This window comes from Canis lupus, chromosome 2, assembly GCF_011100685.1.
Source record: "Canis lupus familiaris isolate Mischka breed German Shepherd chromosome 2, alternate assembly UU_Cfam_GSD_1.0, whole genome shotgun sequence".
NCBI classification, from domain to species: Eukaryota; Metazoa; Chordata; class Mammalia; order Carnivora; family Canidae; genus Canis; species Canis lupus.
The window spans coordinates 35953574-35959179 of NC_049223.1; positions in this window are offsets into that span (position 1 = coordinate 35953574).

Sequence of the window (5606 nt, forward strand, 5' to 3'; positions counted from 1 at the left end):
CAGATACCTTCCTCCTCAGTCAACCTCCTTACACCTCCTCCCTGCCACCCCCACCCCTGTTTCCACCCCTGCCCCCACCCCCATCCCCCAAGCTCTTTCCAACTACTGGGCTCTCCAGATAATGCTGACCTGAGGGGCAAAGGGGCCCATCCTTGGGGCATCTAAATGGGAAACTGAGGGGCGCCTGGGTGGCTCATCGATTGAGCATCTGCCTTTGGCCCAAGGCATGATTCCGGGGTCCTGGGATCGAGTCCCACATCGGGCTCCCTGTGAGGAGCCTGCTTCTCCTTCTGCCTATGTCTCTGCCCCTCTCTCTGGGTCTTTCATGGGTAAATAAATAAAATCTTTAAAAAAAAATAAAGGGGAAATTGAATGGGCAAAACAAGCATGACCATGTCAAAATATAGCTACAAACCCGCACAAACTCCCACAGCTGTAAGAAATAAAATCTGCATGTGCTGAGGAAGTTTTGGAGAGATCATGGCCAGGAAGGGGTTCATTGGGGCAATTTTCTGTGGGTGCAGCACTTTGAGGGTTGGAGCATGTGCAGAGGGTGCTGGGCATGTGGAAAGGCTCCAAGCCATGTGGAGTTGCAAGCACATTCACAAACACGGCTCGGGAACTTTACCCTTCCCAGTGCTGCAGCCCCATGAAATATTTAGGTTTCTGGACATTGCTCATCCCTTTTGTCCCCCTCAGCAAGTACGCTTCCCCTACATCATTTATAGTTGTCCCCTTTCCTCCTCTTGGAATACTGCAGAGAAGGCAAGCCCAGACCCCAGACTGGAGGAGGGTCTGACCTACCCCTGTGGCCAGGCGGCAGGATCACAGCCTACCTTGTCACACACCAAGCCCCTCCATGGGTAGCTCCAGAGCAGGCAAGCTGAGAGGTCTTTTTCAGCCTGAAAGACTGGGGAAACCCAATAGGGAGGGAGTTTGGAAGATGCAGATGTCCTGGCTCCAGAAGGGAGAGGAAATGAGTCTGAGAAAAGCTGCATTTATTGATCACTTACAATTTATTGTCCTAAGCCGGTTACATGCACCATCACCTTAAATCTACACTACAAATTTAGGATTTATTCCCCATTTCATAGCTAGAGAAACTGATGCTCAGAGAGGTTAAGTAACCTGTTCAAGGCAGCCCAGACTGGCCCCAGAAGTCAAGCTCCACATGTACCAGCGAGGTCTCACCTTAGGGGTGGGAAGAGAGGGTGTGTGTGTGTGTGTGTGTGTGTGTGTGTGTGTGTGTGTCTGTGAGAGAGAGAGAGAGAGAGAGAGAGAGAGAATGACAGGAGAGTCATGACAGGCAGTGTCTGTCCCATTCCCTCTTACTTCCAGAAGATGAGGTTGCTCTCAATACAATCTCCTCTCCCTGCTTTTCCTCCCCGATTCAGCCCCAGCCAGAATTCCTAAATACTTCACCTGTTTATTAGACAAATATTGTTGGGCAGATATTAGGAGATCCTGAGGAAAGGGGAAAAAGAAGAGGAGGAGATAAAGAGGGGTAGTCAGAGAGAGAAAGAGGGTGGGAGGTAGAGCAAGAGACACAGAGACACAGGGGCCAAGCAGAAAGCAGGGGCATTTGAGAGAGTGCTGGGACAGAGGGCCAGAATGTATACTGACCCACAACCTGGACAGTTAGAGCACAGGCCATCCACTGGTTGGTGATGGAAGGGATGGAAGGTCATAGAAGGAACTCCCACTCCCCACCCCCAGCTCTGTCTCCATCCACCCTTCCCCCTTCACACCCCAGCTTCTCCTTCCCCTCCCCCACTGTCTTCTTGGGAACAATTCTAATTAGACTAAGTGACTAAGAAGCGGTTTCAGCCTGAACAGCCAATTAGGCCGGGAAGAAGGGAAAGGAGCTCCCCCAAGTCTCCCACCCCCATCCCCCCTCATCTGTCTTTTACCCAGACCAAGTATTCTTCACCCAAGCCTCCACACTGTCACTCAGGTTTCCCTGTCCCTGCTCCTCCCTCACTGCCCCTGTGTCCCCATTACCTGTGTCCAGACAGCCCCCAGCCCACTGTCTAGTCCTCACCTACAGTCCCTCCATCCTCAGGCCCTGGGTCCATTCAAGCCTCTCTGGCAGGGGGTGCAAGGAAAAGAGTGGGGTCCTCCTTGGGAGACTGTCTTTCTGAGTCATTTTATTTCTGATGTTTCTCCTCTCTCTCTCCCTCTCTCCCTTCTCTTCCTCTGGCACTTATTTCTAACATCCATGGACCAGGCCTACTGGTTGCCATGGAGACGCAGTGTGCAGCTGGATGGTGAGTGTGTGAGAGGAGCTGTGTGCGCTCTGCAGCACAGGAGGGGGGGGGGGCTGTGTGTGAAACATATCCATGTGCAAGAAATCTTTCTTCCAGGTCTCCCTGAAGAGAGACCCAGGCAGGCCAAGGAGGAGACTCCAAAGGGCCCCAATGATCCTAAAACGCTGGTCCATATTCATCAGGGACACCTCCTAACCCCCTGCAGGTCAGATACTATAAACGCTGTTCAGTCCAGGCTCTGGACTGGCAGATTCTGGAGGGGCCCCAGCCTGCCCCTCCTATCTAAGGAAAGGATCAGAAACCCTGGGAAAGGAGCAGGGGTAGGCAGAGGCCTTTCCTCTACAGAACAGCTTGAGCACAGATTAAGCTGTGCAGATGGACCTACTGATAAGGCTAGCAATCCCCCAACACCACTCCAGGGGCTGGGAGTTTGTGTGTGGGGGGGTGGCCCAGCAAGCTGGAAAATCTCCTCCAGTTCTATTTACTTTACCCTGTATTTGTCCAGAAGGGTGGGAGAGGTAAGAAACCTAGATTCCTGCCCTCAGGAAGCTTACCATCTTACAGGAATCAGACAAATTCTTCTCTTGCCTCCCATCCCAGGGCCTTGGCAGGCCCAGTTTCCTGTCCCTAGAATGCTCTGTTCTGAGCTCTACATCTCCAGGTGCCATCAGAGAAGCTTCTCAGGCCACCGTAAGGCAGCCCCGTCCTCCCCCCCCCTCGTTATCCTCCTTCATGTCCTACTGTTTGTTTCCTTCACAGCACTTTAACACAATCTGTAATTATCTCATTTGTTTGTTTGTTTATTGTCTGTCTTCTCTACTAGAATGGAAGTTCCAAGAGACAGTAGGGATCATGCCTGTCTAATTCAAGACTGCAATGCCAGCACCTGGCACAAGGCCTACCACATAGTAGGTGTTAAATATGTGTTTAATAAAAGAAGGGACAAATTGTTTCACTGAAGCCCCACAAGAATCTTCCATAATGGTAAGATTATTGTCCCCATTTTACAGATGAAGAAATGAAGGTACAGTCACCTGCCCAAGGTCATACCACTGGGAAGCAGGACAGTAAGATTTCTAATGTAGGTCTCTTTGATTCCACGTGTGAGGGAAGGAGGTGGGGACCATCTTTCCTAACCTACAGTGCACTTGGCTCCTCTTCCTGTTTGTCTGTGGGTGTGTCTCCACTCCCAACCTAGGCATCACCAGAGAGACCTGTGCAGAGAAGTGAGGAGGACAGTCAAAACCTGTGAAGAATGTGAATCTGACCTTTTCTTTCAGGGGCTTAGAAGTTCTCCATGGCTTTGCTTTCTCTCCTTAGGTGGACTAGCAGGCCCTTCTAGGCCTGCCCCCCTGCATTCTTCAATTTTACCTGCCCTCCTGCGGATCATCACTTTCTTCTCCTTATACCCCAGGCCCTCCACACTCAGAACTCCCTCAGGCCAGATCTGTCCTTTGAAACTCAGCTCCAGCACCCTGCCTTCTGCCTTCCAGGAAGCCTTCTGGACTCTCCTGGAGAAGACACTCCTTTAGCACTCCAGCCTGAATTTACAGTTCAGGGCAGGGCTGAACACATGATGCAGTTATTATCTATCTGTCTGCCTTTCCCACAGAGACTGCGTGTCATTCTCAGGGTGTCCCAGCACCCTGTGCTGGGCAGGTCAAGGGAGAGGCTCAGGAAATGTTTACAGAATGAGTGAACCAACCAAGGGCAGGATTAGAATACCCACGTTTCTTGACCCCTGATATCTTTTCCAAAGCTAGGCCTTAATAGGAGCCCCTCACCCCCAATTGTCTGGCCAAGTCTGGGGTGGAGATGATGTGAGGTTCTCTGATTCACTGGCTGCCTCCACTGATCAAATGAGGCCTCAGGGTTAGGGGCTGGTCAAGTAGGAGGATTTGTGATTCTTTAACTGGAGGATTGGGGGGCGGGGGGGCGCAGAGGTTGCTCACTGAACTGGAGAGTTGACCTGATCCCTTGTGGGTTCAGAGGCTGTCAAAGGGGCCTCAGCCCTTCCTCCACCCGCCCCCCTACCCCCGGCTATAGAGCACTAGATTCAAGCCTGATCTTGGTGGTGTCTTCTTCTACCCACCGCCGCCTCCCCCGGTCCGTCCCTCACAGCACATCCAAGCACAGGTCCCTGAATGTGGTAAGGGGACCTCGGGTGGGCATCAGGCTCTGCGAAGCCCCGTGTATAGGAATGGATGAAGGGGCGCCCGCGACCTCCGCTGTACCCGCGGCCGATCCGGGTTTACACGGAGGCTCAGCCAGGATTAGTCCCTGCGCTCCGCTAATCCCAGCCGCGGAGGCGACCCCGGGGTCGGAGAGCCAGGCCCACCGGGTGCGGGCGGGGCCCGGGCGGAAGCGCGCGGAGGGGGAGGGGGAGGGGGAGGGGGAGGGGGAGGGGCGCCCGGGGAGGCGGGGCCGGGAAACCGGCGGATCCGGCCTCTGTTCTGCGACCTCTCCCCAGCCGGTGTTTACCCGGGAGCCGGACGGAGGAGGCCGGGGCCGCGGCGGCCCGGAAGCGGGGGGAGGGGAGCGCAGTGGGAGGTCGGGGTGAGACCTTTCCGGGCCCCCTAAATCGACCTCCGGCCCTGGTTCCTGAGCGCGGGAGGGAGCGACAGGCGTGCCTCCAGCCCCTTCTCCCATTCAGTGCGGCAGTTCCTACTTGTTGCCAAGCGCGAGGGGAACAGGAAGGGGTTCCCGCCCTTGGAAGAAGGCAGCAGGGCTCACCCCTCCCCAGCGCCCCTCACCCCCCCCCCCCCCGCTGCAGGTGGGGCTGCGTGGCCCGGAGCCGGCGGGCCGGGCGGGGGGCCGGGGAGGGCGGCGCAGGCGCTGGCACCGGCGCGGAGCGGGCGTCCGGCCTCGGCCCGCGTCCTCCCGCCGCCGTCCCCGAGCGGCGCGGATCCAGCCCAGCGGGCCCCGTCCGAGGCCTCTAGCCCAGACTTAGCCCCCAGGCTCCCCGGGACGCAGGCCTGAGTGCCCGGAAGAAGCGAGGTGGGGTCCGGTTTTCACACTTTTATTGTAAAGCTCGGGAATAATTACACGGGTCTTCCATTGACAGCTCAGCAAACAAACCGGAAACGAACCGAACCGGAGAGGGGAGGGGCGGTGCCTGCGCATGCTCGCGGCGGGGGAGGGGCGGTCAGAGAAAGAGAAAGACAGAGACGGAAATCATTACAAATCAACGGGATTGTGCTCGCAGCGCCGGGGGCGGGGCGGGGGAGTAAGGGCGGGGCGGGGGCCCTTCCCGGGAGGAGCGAGGCGGTGGGAAGTGGCACGAACCAAGAGAAACACGACCCCAGTGTGGGCACCCACGAGCCCCAAACCCCCCTCCCC